This window comes from Staurois parvus, unplaced genomic scaffold (assembly GCF_062004578.1).
Source record: "Staurois parvus isolate SC_StPar_1 unplaced genomic scaffold, SC_StPar_1.0 ptg000443l, whole genome shotgun sequence".
Lineage (NCBI taxonomy): Eukaryota > Metazoa > Chordata > Amphibia > Anura > Ranidae > Staurois > Staurois parvus.
Window position 1 is genome coordinate 268,904 of NW_028318239.1, and position 16,193 is coordinate 285,096.

Sequence of the window (16,193 nt, forward strand, 5' to 3'; positions counted from 1 at the left end):
CGGAGTCTAAGTCCCAGTCTGCTTATTCACCAGGGCCCCTGATGGTGGGGATGGACTTGGAGCAGACAGGAACCAGGTCACGGCCCCTGAGTACACCTGCTAGTGGTAGAGGGATCTGCCAGAGATATGTGCAGGTACGGCTGGATTCGTGCAGGATGGATGGATGGCAGAGTAGTTAGCGTGGTCAGACGGGCCAAGTCAGCAATGTGCGGGCAGCAAGGTACCAAAAGGAGCAGGCAGAGAATGGTCAAGGTCACAAGCCGGGTTCAGTAACTCACGGACAGCGCGGTACAGGGGATCAGACAGAAGGATGGTCAGGCAAGCCAGGGGTTCAACAGGAGACGGTCAGCAGAGGTCAGGATCAAACCGGGTCAGCAACGAAGCAGGAACACAGGATACCAGGTACAGAGGCTCATGGGAAAACATACACCAAGGCCCAGAGCACAGGCCTGGTCATGCCTTATATACACCTTTCTGCAATCAGCCCCAGGTTTGGCTGATTGTGAGCTTCTGGCTGCTAAGAGCACCTGCTGGTCAGCTCTGGTACTGCAGCCCACACGGCAGGTGAGTCCCACCACCAGTGCTGAGAGCACCCGCTGGTCAGCTCTGGTACTGCAGCCCACACGGCAGGTGAGTCCCACCACCAGTGCTGAGAGCACCCGCTGGTCAGCTCTGGTACTGCAGCCCACACGGAAGGCGAGTCCCACCACCAGTGCTGAGTCCATTCCTGACAGCAATGCACCTGACCAAAGCATAGGTCAGGTGCAATGCTTTGGCCAATCACAGTACAGGAGGGTGTCACAAGGGAACCCCTGACCCCTTGTGACGTCATGACAGTATTTAACCGCTTCCGTGCCGCCCTATAGCACAAATACTGTACAGGGCGGCACTGGTGTGCAAAATCACGTATATATACACACATAATTTTTCAGTTTCCGGTAGGTGGCGCGCACGTGCCCTACCCGGGCTGCCAATCACTGGGTCCCGGCCAGTGATTTCTCGCTGGCACCCGGTGATCGCCAATTATCTCTGATGGAGGAGAGACCTGTGTATACACAACACAGATCTCTCCCCTGTGAGCTCCTGCACACTGCTTTGTATGACGCTGCATACAAACAAAGGGCGTACAATCTAAGGTCCCTAACTCGCATTCATACATACACATACTAGGGACAATCTGGACAGGAGCCAATGAACCCTGTCTTTGGAGTATATATGGTTGTACTGCGCATGGGCGGACTGACAACTCATGGGGCCCCCGGGCAATAGAGGATCATGGGGCCCCTTTGTCCTTGCCCACACCCAAAAAAGCCTATGAAACAGCCAATGAAAAGGTACCAGGGGCATCTCATGGGGCCCCCTACTGACCCCGGTCCATCGGGCAGTGCCCGAGTGCTCGAATGGTCAGTCCCCCCCCCTGGTACTGTGGTTTTGCCAGTGAAGTCAATATCTTATAAATCTGGGGAATACAATGCATTGGAGTACCCTGTGCACTAAGCAGTTTCTTAGATGGAAGTATATTTTCAGCTGTCCTTATTGGCTATGGTAATGAAGTTACAAAATGTGTCAACTGGCAATGCCTCCATTTATCCAACATAAAAGTGCCCCATTTATATCATAATTCATGAATTGTGCACATCTTTCCTCCCTTCATAATATCATTTAATTGTACATTTTCATCCTTTGTCCGGGCTTCAAAAGATTCCTAATTTCTTGGGCGGGGGGGTGGAGGGGGGTGTGGGGGTGGGGGGGGGGTTATTTTTGCCAGTGATGTTTTAAAGGTGAATTGTGTTCCCATTTAGCCCGTCTATGAATCATATTCCATACCCTGGACACATTAAGTGTTAATGCACTCATACCCTAAAGCAGGCCATACATGGGTCAAACTCTGAACAATTTTTCGATCGAAAACGTTTGTTCTGTAATCCGATGGTGCCACCAATGATTTGAAAATCGGTCATTTTTCATGAATTTTCCAACATGCCTAATAAACAAAATGGGGAGGAATCATGAAAAATTGGTCCGTGTCATTGCCCCACTAACAGAGCAAAAAATTGGTCGATTATTCTTAGGTTCGATTTTTTAACAAAAAAATCATTCGGAAATCGACCCATGAGAACATACAATATTGTTGCGGAATCCAAATGATCGCTCTCTCAATATTAAATTACTTAGTGTGCTTTCTATTCTCACCCAACTTCTCTCCCATGTGCTGAACACCCAGGTTACTATCCTTGTCAAAATGACTGCTTTATAATATCTGCTAAAATCTGGTGGAACTTGGTGAAACATCTGGCTCAGGCCCTCTGTTCCCTGCTCACCACAATCACTTGTAAGCACAGAAGTCCGGCTTCTGTGTTTACAAGTGACAGTTTGTCCCCCAACGGCTCCCACAGATCTGATCTCCCAAGTGGCTCCCTCTGAGTGTAGGTTGGGGGCAAGGGAGTTGCATATGCCTGGTAGTTGACAGCCCAACTGGATGCCCTGCAAGTGAGAGAGGCAGAACTACCTAGAAATGTGTGGAGAGGTGATAAAGCCAGCTGGGTGCTTATACAGCAAAAAAAAAAAAAAAAGTAAAAACTTTTAAGGAAGGGGGGTGATGGCATGCAGAGTTCAGAGCTGAAGTGGGGTGAAAGTGAGATGTGGATGGGGGATGCAGAGGTAAGTAGCTGTGCAAGAAGGCTGAACTCTGTATGCAGCGCGCCCCTGAACTCTGCGCTCTGTATGTTATGCACTCCTGGTATTTAAGGCCTCTTTAAAGACCCTTCCACTATTAGTGATGCTGACCACACCCACTATTTGATGCAGATTGGAGTGTGTGTTGGGGAGGGGGTTTTTGGAGGGTCATGGTTGAGCTTCTGCACCTATTTTCTGAGAAAAATAGCCTTGTATACTTAAGAACAAGCACCTTCAAGATCCTAAAATATTACTACAACTAATGCCTACTATATATACACCAATGTAAAGTCTCCATAAGTGGCATTTACTCAGACCAGGAACAGGGGTGCGTATACCCACACACCATAAGCCACCAGGAGGATCAGTTTTCTAACTTTTATGAGGGTTTTTATGAGTAGTAGGTTTGTTGTGTATGTTATTCACAAACAGTGGATAGGAGATATATATATATATATATATATATTGTGGCAGTGCGGTGTCCTGCCACGGTCAAAATAAAGCTGAAAACCCTGGATTCTCAACCAGGCAGGTTGAGGGGCTCCAGAGAGTTGATGGATTGCAGAGGAAACTGGCTTTTCAGTTTCCTCATTAAGTCTGTTTTGGGATCTGGAGCCTGGAGATTTCAAAGAGATCTGGGAGGGATGAAATCTCCAATCCGGGGTCCGTGTTTTGAGAACCCCCAGCACACTGAGTGCACAGGTGTGTACAGGCCTTTTTATAGAGTCCTAATTATAGTTCTGGGCTCCACCCCAGCAAACGGAGTCAGGAGGGCTCCACCCCGGCAGACGGGAGGTCTCTGCCTTGGAGTCAGGTGGAAGCCAGACTAGCTGTGTGCTAGTGGCCATATTTTGGGAAGAGTCTGCAGGAGGCAGACTTAAAACTGCGTACAAGCCAGGAGGCTGAATACTATTAATTTGCTTGATGGTGGAAACCCCTGTGTGGGAAGCATTTTTGTTGAACTTTTTCTTTTAAATAAAAGTGGGCAAAAAAGCCCTTAAAGAAAGCGAGTTGCTGTGTGCTTTGAAGAAGCTCTACCACTCTGAAGCGAGTTCCCACAATATATATATATATATAAATAAAGGTGAACTGCTCTAATAATGTCCTCCTGGATATACATTCAAGTAACCAGGAGACAAAATTCCATAGCATTCACCATAAGGACAGGACCAAGTTATATTAGTCCACTATTTGGGATAGTTATATCCAGGGCCGCTGATGGGGGGGTACCACCAGGCCTCCTGTAGGGGGCCCGGGCCCCGTTACTTAACAGGGGAGGGGGCCCAGCCAGCTGGCAGCCTTCACTCCCCCATCTCCCTTTCCCCCCTCCTTCCTAACCTCCTTCTCCCTCACCCCCCTCCCTCATGGGGTGGGGTTGGGGGCCCCGTCTGCTAGGCTGTATGAGGGCCCCATGATTTCTAACAGCAGCCCAGGTTATATCCCCTCCTAGCGAGTTAAAGCAAATCTTACAATATATTTATGGCTTGTGACCAAAAGAGGAGATATGGCTCTTTTCATTAATAAAGTATCCACTGGCCTAGGTGGCAATATATAAACCACAGTCACATTTTTATTTTGGTTAGCGCCAATGAAAATATATTACAGCCAGGAAAAAAGTGCTGTATTATATTTGCATTGGAGCTAACTAAAATGGAAATGTGACTGTGGTTCGTATATTGCCACTTAGGCCAGTGGATATATGTATTAGTATTATTTCTATTATTGTTTCCTTTGTGTGAAATCCCAGTGTTCCTGCCATTCCCTCTGCTTTCTATTAAAAACGCACTGCACTAGGAATGAGAGCACAGCGTGGTCAGTTCTCTAGTTGTGCTGGGAACCCAGCCTGCTCTCCTCCAAATGATCAGACATCTGCTAACACCCCCCTCTGCACAGCCATTCACTAGGAAGATCAATGTGTTGCTGTTTCTCCACCCCTAGCTCTTATACAGCTGAGAACAGATGGTATGTAATCACTAATTTTAAAAAAAGGTGTATATACGGTAATTTTTTTTATAGCTATACATAAATGCTTTGTCTTTTGTTTCCATTTTAAACTGAACTCCATAGTCACGCATAACAAAGACCAATTAATCACTGGGATTGTAAACTACAAATTTATTTTGTTTGATACGATTATTCACACTCAGGATCTGGGAAAAAAAGTAAAAAAACTCCTACAATTGTATCCAAGGCTAATGCTGGCCATACATGACTCAGATTCCGTCTCTTTCCTGCTGAAAGTCAAGCCTTGGGTAGCCTGCTGAGCACTAGTTGGCTCAAACAAACTTTGAAAAATTGAAAGAACTGGGTGGAAAATTGTCGGATGAACAGTGACCGCATCCAGTAACATGCAGGCTGATATAGTCACTGATCGGGTATTCAGATAGCCACAAGTGTTGCAGCTCTCTGCATACGGTAGCCAGCAGGAAAAGTGCCTCTGTTTGGTTTGATGTGGATTAAAAATCTAAGCACGTTAGGCTGGCTTAAAGCCATAAGGCTCCACCAACGGTTAAAATGTCAATTTTGTGAGGAATTCTGCTTTAAAACTGATTTACCTGTAGCCAGGTGCTCAGCCAGCTGCTTGAAAAGCGGGCTGTGTGCCTCTGTGCCTGCTTTCCTCCTTTCCCTCCCTCTTTGCAGTAGCAGTGATACAGAGGAAGAGGATTGATGATGCTGTACAGAGGGGGATCATGAGACATGTAGTCCTGTGGAAGGACGTGGCACTGTAGAGTGGATGGAACCTGGACATAAATACCCAGAGATCATTCTCCGGTAGGAGGAGGGAGGACACTTTTTTCCTTAGTCAAATTTGCCTACCAGAGGCAGGACAGCACAGAGGAAACCAGAGTGTGGGGAACTATTGCTGTGTGCCTACACTGCGGGGGAGCCTGGTGTGCTGGGACCGGAGCTGTATGCTGTGATCATAGAGACTGAAGGCTGACCCACTGAGAGCCTTTTGTGCTGCCGCCTGTGTAATACAGACCTGCTGCTCAGATCTGTCTGCGCCAGCACCAGAGAGGCAAGCCAGCAAGGATCTGGACACTGATGACTGCTGACCGCCAAACATCCAAGGCAACGTTTGTGGTATACCAGGACTGGTGAGCGGATTTAGCTGTCTTTTGTCCTCACGTTAGTGACCCAGTACAATTGCAGACTGCCCTTTTTGCCTAACAGCCTAAGAGTAGGTCACTGCTTGCAGGCTTAAAGAGACAGTATTCAAAAACATAAAAATATACCATAAAATATAAAAGGTAATATAATAGTGAGCTCAAAGAACGCACCTTATAATGGTGTGGGCGTAAACCAAAAAATAATATATAGCAAAAAGAGTAGTAGTTGCATGAAGCAGCCTCCTCTGGGAAATTTAGTTTGTTAGCTCACTGTCACAAGTCCTGCAGTCAGCAATAGGGCCTGCACAATTGGGCTGCAAGATGCTGCCATCTTGTGTCCATTTAACATCCTGCAAGCAGTATAATGGCAGGGTGTTACACATATATCTCTAAGACCCAGTTACACCTATAAAGTGACTGGCATTTGCTTTGCTGCATTAGCCGGCTAAGGGTGGGGCCCAAACTGTACAGTGATGCACATGCTACGGTCTCTTTAAGAGTAGTAGTTGCATGACGCAAACTACCAAAGTAGGTAATGAACACCCAAGCAATGTAGCTCATATGTAAATTCACAGTGACCCATACAATCACTGAATACACATTAAAAACAATGAAAGAAAAGCAATCCGGATTGCAACATTAATATGTTTTTGTGGTATTCACTGAGGACTGGTTAGAGATAATTAACAGCGTTGTTATGTTTCATATGACACCACTTTCTACCATGTAAATCATGGCTTTATATAATTGACTTATTGACTATACATATTATATGATATCAACAAACCAAAAAGTATGGCTGGGCATGTATCTTGATGTATATGAACTTCAGATGCGTGGGAACTGCAATGTTTAAATTGCAAATAGAAAAAATGTATGTCCATTTGTAGAATGCAAAAGAAAGATTCCATGGATTTATACAGTGTTGAACGATTCATACTGTCCCATGTTCCTTTATAGCTTGAATACTGTATGGTTTGTATCTTGAAATATCGTGAAACTATATGGATATCTTTATCCCTTTAAGGTATTCCTCCAAATAGATATCATGGTAGATGTTAATTACAGCCAAGAAGTAATTGCATAACTTCAGGTGAGGTATGTAATAGCAAGCAACTTTCGGCATAATCCAATCACAAAAGCCTACTGTCATGTCTTGCCCTGCACATGTTAAGCCACATCATTACTTTCATTGCAGTCAGCCCCCAGTCACCAAAGAGCTCCTGTATTGCTGCAGTGTGCCATCAGGGTCACCAGAGGCATTAATCCCTACAGTGAGCACTTTTGTTCATCCTTTAACCCTTGCCTAAATTTGCATCTTATCTTGTGTGCGTTAAAGGGGTACCGTCCAGGCTACCTACCATTTAGAGGGGCAGCTCCTTTCTTTTGTATTTACACCTTGTTAACCTCCTTAGCGGTTTTCCTGAGTGTAGCTCGGGCTAAAATTTGAGTACCAAGAGCAGTAACCCCGAGCTACACTCGGGCTTACCATGCGGCGTTGCTCAGGGAGTCCCTGCAGCACTTCGCTCCCGCAATGTGTCCCTTGCAGCGTCCCCGGCCATCTCCTCTGGCCGATGCCGGCATCCAGCTTCCGTGTTACGGTCCCTGTGACGTCGGGACGTACGGGCGCCGGAACCGGCGGCAAATTTGAAATTTTTAAAAAAAATTTAATTTTGCTGTTATTGCTGTTTCAATGCATTTCACATATATTGTGTCCCTACTTCTTTGTTCTGTGCCCTGCCTGCATTTTGACTGTTCTTTCTGCCTGGAAACTTAGAAAAGTCCATGGCGTCCAAAAAGCGTCCCTTTACGTCAAAATCGGTTTTAGACCAGCTAGAGAACAGCGATAGTAAATCAGAACCACTTGCAGAATTGAGTAATGATTCGTGGGGAAATTCGTCATCAGACACTGAAAACAATTTTGCGACTTTGCTCAGCGATGTGCGAATTTGCCTCTGTATTTCAAATTTCAGTGTTTTTGGTTTGATTATATTATTGAATTAAATTTATTATATTATTTAATATGATTATTTATTAAATTATAATTTATGATTTTGTGTTTCAAGTTTTATCATATCCGGAATGTTTACTAGACTCTTGTTCGGACAGATTTCAGTGAGTTATTCCTAAAAATTACAGCCTACATTAAAAAACTACATATTTCCATGCAAAAAAATGGTACCGCTTTCAGCACAAAAAAAAAAAAACCACTAAAAACCGGAAAGAATCATACCGCCGAGGAGGTTAAAGAACTTCTACATTTGCTTCCAAAGGGATTTTAATTCTTAAAGCACACCAACACAGGCCCCATTGAGCACACAGAAGATCCTAAACTGCAGTTTAAAAAGGGACAGTGATCTACTCAATGCAACAGTTTTTTCTCAGCCTCAGAATTGAACCCTGTACTTTGCTTCTGAGAGCCCAAAGTGAGCTAGCCACTCTGCTTGGTGGTTTTTTCTTGCTCAGTGGGGAAAGACATCTCAGGACTGAAGTTATTGCTTAAATTGCAGGACTTCCATGACTGATTGAGATTTTGCTCTATTTGACTTATGCTTGAAATTACTCCAAGTGATAGCTAATATTTCATGCGCAAAACATTTCTATTTTACTGTGCTTGCATTTAATCTCAATACAACTGTGAGATGGGGAAAACCGCTCTCACAGTTTGAACACTGTTTGTGTGCAGTAAATTATGGTGTGGAGTAAATTGATATTTTGACTGACATTCTGCGGTTTAGCCACAAGAAGTCACTGTTTTTCTAACACAGGCTCAGACTGCATAGATATTTGTATATTCATGAAGAGGTGGGGTTTTCACACAGAGTTGGGGTTTTTAGTTAACAGGAAGAGGAGACTGCAGCCATGTTTTGGACGATGCTAAATGCAGGAGCCATGTTTTGGATGATGCTGAATGCAGGGGCCGTGTGAGCTGAGAATCCGATGACATCCAGGTGTGAAAACGTCCCTCACTAACCAGAGATTGCTGCCAGGAAGGCTGATGAGAGCAGAGGAACTAAGCAACATTTGTTCTGTTCAAAGTCACCAGCGGATGCAAAGCAGACCCGGGCGGGTAAGATCGTGCACGCACCTCATTTCAGTGTTGGCGCCCAGAGACTGAGTCTAGGCCGATGGTTAGTTAGGGTCTCTGTTTGTGTCAGGCCGCAAGTGTTGTTACTGATTATTGGAAGGACTCCACCACTTAAAGTGACATTTCACATTGGAGAACTGATAAAATCCTACAAACTCAAGCCAGACTGGCGTTTTGCTCAGAAGGAACTCTCAGGCACGTGCTACAGGACCAGTTATGGGAGGGGGAATACTGTAGATTTGTGTAAGATTGTAAGCTGTTGTGCTGCACCGCAGGCTAGCCCATACCATACACCCATACACTGATTCCTGCTCTTTTAGGGTAATAACAGGTAAGGTGTGGCAGCTTAGTTGTGCCTGCCAGTAGGTAAATTACTTCATTTTCTACCTTCATCCATCAGAAGGCGCCGTGCTGTGCAGCACAAGGGTCTCAACCTTTGGGCTGGGTGTATGTAAATTTATTGTATGTTCCCAGCATTTGTGGTTGTGTTTGCTTGCAACATCTAAGTAAAATTCTGTTGTGGCAAAAGCTGGTGTTGGGGTTGCTTTCCTCGTTCGTGACTTCACTGTATCCTGGGGAGCCCACCCCGGTACACGGCTTACACAACCAAGATATCAGTTCACTCTAAATGGTCTGTGAGTCTAGAGCTTTTGTAAACCCAGATGGCCCAGCTAATGAAAATATTGATCCTGCTAACAGTAAGGATCAGCTAGCAGCTTGCAAAGTTGATACCAGATACTCTTCCTTTGTGGTCGGCAGATTCAGTGACTTGGTGCAATTATGGAGGTGTAGGCCACAACAAATGTGATTGTCCATATCCACCAAAAAGAGGAGAGAAGGCCCAGAAGAAAAACAAAGAACCAGCAAACACAAATGCTCCTGCGCTTGGGGATGGACTCGATGCTACAACCACATTAAGAGTGTCCTGGAACATGCACACCTTGCTGCCCTCAAATGGACCGGGGGAATCCAAATATACTGAATGGGGAAAGAACAAAAAGAGGGCGCACAGGCCTAGTGCATTACCATAAAAAATGTTTAATAAAAAATAAAGTAGGTATTGTACTCACAAACGACAATAAAGTCAAGGCACATCATAAAAGAACAGCTGGATCAACACCGCGCTGAGTAACAGTCCGCAATAGGGAGTTTAGACATCCAAAAGGCTGACGCGTTTCGAGGACTTGCCTCTTCCTCAGAGCCACTGTGGCTCTGAGGAAGAGGCAAGTCCTCGAAACGCGTCAGCCTTTTGGATGTCTAAACTCCCTATTGCGGACTGTTACTCAGCGCGGTGTTGATCCAGCTGTTCTTTTATGATGTGCCTTGACTTTATTGTCGTTTGTGAGTACAATACCTACTTTATTTTTTATTAAACATTTTTTATGGTAATGCACTAGGCCTGTGCGCCCTCTTTTTGTTCTTTCCCCATCCAGAAGAAAAACAGCCTGCTCCTCCAGCAGCCGGCTGAACAATCCGCTGCATAACAGTTTGCAAACATTACTTGAATAAGGTTGTATCTGGTATTGTTGTGTGGTTGACTTATTGTTGCTTTTTTTCTCTTTACAGATCAAAGGCTCTCTGTCCCTGAACATCATTAGCTCCATTTTCAGCATAACAGCTGTGGTCTTAAACATTATCGATCTGACAGTCATTCACTGCTACAATTACTATTACGGGTCCTATTATTATGATAATACTTACAATCTATGCCAGCAGCAACTTGTAAGTGTTATTTTGATGATTATATAAATGGGATATAAAAGTGTTTTATATATTTTATTTCTTATTAGTCACTAAAAATATGTATGTGGATTCAGATATTATATATTGTAGCAAAAGTGTGCCTGTTTAAGAATGGGCAAGGTTGGGTATATAACAAATAATATAAAACCATTGTTTTAGTGGCGTTAAGTGGGGAGTGGTGCATGGGGCAGTAAGGTGGTGGAATGGTGGATGTACGTATGCGGTGGTGGCATCGAGTGGGGGGGGGGGGCGGCTGTGAGTAGGGTTGTGGTGCATGGGGAGGGAGGTGGAGGGATGATTTATTGAGAAAAGGCAGCGAGATCGGGTTGAGGAGCAGAGAAGAGGCTAGCACACCAGACTCTGGAGGAAGGGAAAAGCGGAGATGTTGAGACTGGACTGTGAAAGCAAAAAAAAAAATTATATATTTGTCTCCCTCCATATATCTATAATGAAGTCTGGGGGTTGTAATGCTCAAGTGTAGTGCTTACGAGTCCAGTCCACATCAAATATTTCCATTTAAGGGCTTGTTGTCCCATTTTTATTAAAGAAAACAAAACGTTTCATAAGCATAATCTATGGCTTCCCACACAGGGGGTCTTCACCATTAACACAAAAACTTTAAATATGCAGCCTCCTGGCTCACTTTATTAAATAAGTAGTTATACAGCCTCCTGCCTTACACATACCACACAGTGTTGCTCTAGCCTTCCACTATAGGTTCTCATCTGTCTCCTACAGACCATTTCTTTTCTAACACTGTCCACATAGATAGCAGACCCTTGTTGCTCTGGCACTCAGTGTTGTGTCTCGTTTTTTACAGCGTCGACATGCACCCCTCTAGCTACTCCCTCTCCTTGGGAGGGTGAAGCCCAAAACAATGGCCATGTCACCATTAATAGCCCAGCACACACATGACCAGTCAGTGTGCTGGTAGTGTCCACAAACCTGGACCCAGGAATGGAGATTTCATCCCACCTGGATCTCTAAGAAATCGTCAGGCTCCAGGTAGCAAAAAAGTAAATAAATAAAAAATAATAATAATAATCGTCATTCTAAACAATGAGGAAACTGAAAAGCCAGTTTCCTCCTAATCAAACAGATCCCCTGGAGCCCCTCAAACTGCTTGGTTGAGAATTCTGGGTTGACATCACCATGATGGGAAATTGCAGTGTCACATGTCCTCACTACTTGTTTCAACCCAGGTAGGGTTGGAACATGCAAGTCTAAATTCTTAACCATGGCAGATCTGTGACAGCTATCACTCACATGGACCAAATCCTGTGTTGCGTCACTTTTATCAAAAGGGAAACTTTATTCTCGATTGTATCAGGTAACTTTCCTGTGTCCAACTGCCACAATCCCTTGGGCTCTACAAAAGACACCCCCTGCTTTTTTTCCGGCTGCGCCATTTGCCTATTTACCTAGTGACTACCTTTGTCTTCTTACCATTAGGGAATTTACAAATCTTAGTAACCGTCTGAGATTGCGTTTGACACCTGAGTTTTAACCTTCTTAGCGGTATTCCCGAGTGTAGTTCGGGGTAAAATTTCTATACCAAAAGCGGTAACCCCGAGCTACACTCGGGCTTACCCTGCGGCGTTGCTCTGGGGGTCCCTGCAGCACTTACCTTGTCCTTCGCTCCCACGATGTGTCCCCTGCAGCGTCCCCGGCCATCTCCTCCGGCCGATGCCGGCATCCGGCTTCTGTGTTCCGGTCCCTGTGACGTCGGGACGTACAGCGCCGTAGCCATAGTAAATCAGAACCACTTGCAGAATTGAGTGATGATTTGTGGGGAAATTCGTCATCAGACACTGAAAACAATTTTGCGACTTTGCTCAGCGATGTGCGAATTTGCCTCTGTATTTCAAATTTCAGTGTTTTTGGTTTGATTATATTATTGAACTAATTATTATATTTTTTTTTATGATTATTTATTAAATTATAATTTATGATTTCGCGTTTCAAATTTTATCATACCCGGGATGTTTAATAGACTCTTGTTCGGACATATTTCAGTGAGTTATTCCTAAAAATTACAGCCCACAATAAAAAACTACATATTTCCATGCAAAAAAATGGTACCGCTTTCAGCACAAAAAAATCGGAAAGAATCATACCGCCAAGGAGGTTAAAGTTACAAAGCACTCCCTCAATTTCCACTAGACCAACCCTTTTCCCTTTAATTTGTTTAGCATAAAGTGGGGGGCTCTTTTATTGGGCAACCCTTAGTGCCACCTTGCTGAGCTTTGGGCTTATTCCCTGAAACCTTTGTTTACCAAGAAATCTGTCACTATGTTACCCTCCTGAACCTCTCGCGGGCATCCATCTACTACTACTACTACACGGTTTACCTCTGTTGTGTTCATTAGACCATTAGCCATCTCATTACAATTTCCAAGGTTAGCAGCAACCAGATCAACTTGACCATCAGGTCAACCATTATTTTTGTCGTCACCCATGGAAACCTAACCATCAAAGATCAACAATGCACTACTCTTCTCATTATTGTCAGAAATATCACTTTTGTCAGAATTCATTTCTCCAGTGTTCTACAAGGCAGTGTCAGAAGAAGAACTGTACCCAATGGAGTTGTTGTCCCCCATGGCAACATCACTATCCTCCAACTCCACTGGCACAAGATCCTCTGCCAGCAACTATCCTGACACCTGACCACTATTGCATAAAGTAACACTTGGATCTGTGACCACAATCATTTCATTTATACCTACGCCATTTGGCGTTTCCACCAACATCAGCTCATCTGGCATGGCATCATCCATTACCACCTCGTGGATCGTGGACATGATTTCTTCTGTGCACTCGCCCTCATTTGGCTCTTTCATCTTGGAAGGGATATTGTAATGAACCACCTAACAGTACCTCTAGCAACTCACGGAATAGGATTCCCCAGAGCGTGGAGTCTAAGTCCCAGTCTGCTTGTTCACCAGGGCCCCTGATGGTGGGGATGGACTTAGAGCAGACAGAGACCAGGTCGTGGCCCCTGAGTACACCCACCCGTGGTAGAGGGATCCGCCAGAGGTATCTGCAGGATGAGAGCCTGATGTGAAGAGGCGGATGGGTCCGAGCAGGATGGATGGATGGCTGAGCAAAAGCGTGGTCGGACAGGTCGAGTCGGTAACCATGGGGACAGCGTGTTACAAGGCAGCATGCAGAGAACAGTCGGGTCACTCGCCGGGTCAGTAACAGAAGGTCAGATCCAATGAGGGGCAACCAAAAGAGAGGTCAGGCAAGCCAGGGGTCAGAGCAGGAGAATACAGCACAGTCAGGAACAATCTGGGTCAGCAACGATCAATCAGCACAGATACAGGAGCAGGAACAACAAAAGCGACCATACGGCAACCAGTGTCAGCGCAGAGCGGATTTAAATACCGCGCCCGGCACGGTCATTGGTGCCCGCGGTCCCAAGTGCGCATGCGCGAGTTCCGTTGCTATGGCCAGCCAGGACCTAGTGCCCATACACCAGTGCGAGTCGGCGCCGAGCCACACGCCGCTGCAGCTCCTGACAGATATCATCTGCAGTAGCAAGTGCACCCTTGCATAGAAGTTGTTCTGCAGGTCCTTCATCTGGCACCGCAGAAATCATGTCCAATCCACTGTTACAGACAGAGACCTTTTCCAATAAAGCCAACAGGCTTGTTGCCCATATGTCCCAGTCTGTTTTCTCTGCACTCCCATCAGAGGTACTACAAAGTACCGCTCCATCTGCCCAAAGAGACCCAGAGGGACAGAGTGGTTCTGCATCAGACCCATTACACGTCACTTCTGTTCAAACTAAACTGTGGCAATACTTTTTAAACCATAGCAGACTGCAATACCAAAACTTCACCACCTTGCTCAGGTGATGCTTCATTAAACTCATGAACACTTTCATACCTTTCATTGTCAGGTGTTGAAAGACTGCATTAACCCATTATCACCATGAGTTTTTTCAACCATTTCAGTTTTAGCATTTAACACAGTCTCATCACCAGGTTCCAGTACCTTCAGAACAGCACCATAGTTATCCCGGGCAACCTCCGGCTCCAACACACAGAGCTCTCTGGGGGTTTCTTGGGACACCACTGTGGCTTTAGTCACAGTTGCTAGTGGAAATAACACGTTTTAGCCATATTCATAGTGTCCTTTTTATCTCTAGTGAGCTTCACTAGCCCATTAGCAACTGGACCACCACCTTTAGCCAGCACAGTAGCAGTAGTTTCACACATTCCACTGTCACATTCAATTTTAACACTTGCTTACCCACTGGACAGGGCACTGCAGCAAGGCAAGTCCTTTTCCACACTTAGCCTGGGTTCACACTTGTGCGGTGCCCCATATCACATGTGATTCACACAGGAACAGCATCATATTCCTGTGAAAATTACATGCAAATTCTCTGCAGTGCGATTTGAGCCATACATTTTGTATAGCTCAAATCGCACCGCATCCACACCAAAAAGGTGCAGGACCCTTTTTTTGGTCCACACTAGAATCAAATCGCATGGGTATTCACACTCATGCGATCCGATTCGGCACACCGATTTCGGGGTGTTAACAGACACACTCCCAGCAATTCGCATGAACGGGGTGTGATTGTGATGCGGTGCGGAATTTGCACAGAAACTGCTGCTTATTCCGCACTGCATCAGTGTGAACCCAGGCTGACAGTGAACTCCCAGTTGCGGTCATTTCCACTTCAGTGTGCGCAGTCACATAGTCAGAGTGTTCCATGACTTTACTAGCAATAGTCTTACCCATCAGCTTAACAGGAGCTGCCATGTTCACTTGAGTACGTTGTCTGTCCTCCACCGCACTTTTACTGGCCAACTTTCCCTGGTGGCCATGAGATGAAACCACAACAGTCATGTCTGGCTGTTTAGCACCCCCTGCAGGCACAACAGGAATTTCCTCTCTGTTGCCAGGGGTGACTGCCAGCCCAGATTCCTGTACAGAAATGTTTGCAGACAAAGACTTTTGCCCAGCAACATGATTTCCATCCGTATTCCACAATCTGGGACAAGAAAAAAAAATTACCCCATGTTGTCCACATTCCAGACGTGGTACATTTCTATACATATCTTTAGTGGCACGCTTATCCACATCTCCACTGTAGCCTCTCTTTCCAGTTAGTACTCTGTCCCACGTTGTTGAGGGAGACAACACTTTCCCAGTTGCACTTTGCTAGTTCTCCCAAACATGTAAGCATTGCTCTCTATGAAGCTATGTTGCTTTAAACTTGCCACAATCCTTTGTAGGCAATACTTTTCTCACCCAGTCCACAAATTTGACATGACCGCCATGGCTACGGGCAACTGCACACCTTTCCAACTTTTGCTCAGCCTGTCACTCAGATGAGGCTTCCCATTTGCAGACACTGATCTCTACCCAGTCATATTACCATGCACTTTAAGACAGGGTAAGGGACTTTTGGAGAAAGCATGCTCCCACTCACTGCACTGCAAACAGCGCTCTTGCCTCAGTGTCATCACAGGGTTTCCCACATTGCATTCTCTTGCAAGCTTGGAACTATACATCTTGATAGCTGGCCTACTTGTTTTGCCAGGGACATCAGCATG

At 45.3% G+C, this 16,193-nt stretch overlaps 1 pseudogene; it reads left to right on the forward strand.

Moving 5' to 3' along the window:
- LOC149453974 (membrane-spanning 4-domains subfamily A member 4A-like) overlaps window positions 1–16,193 on the forward strand; it is a 45,642-nt pseudogene that overhangs the window by 5,993 nt on the left and 23,456 nt on the right.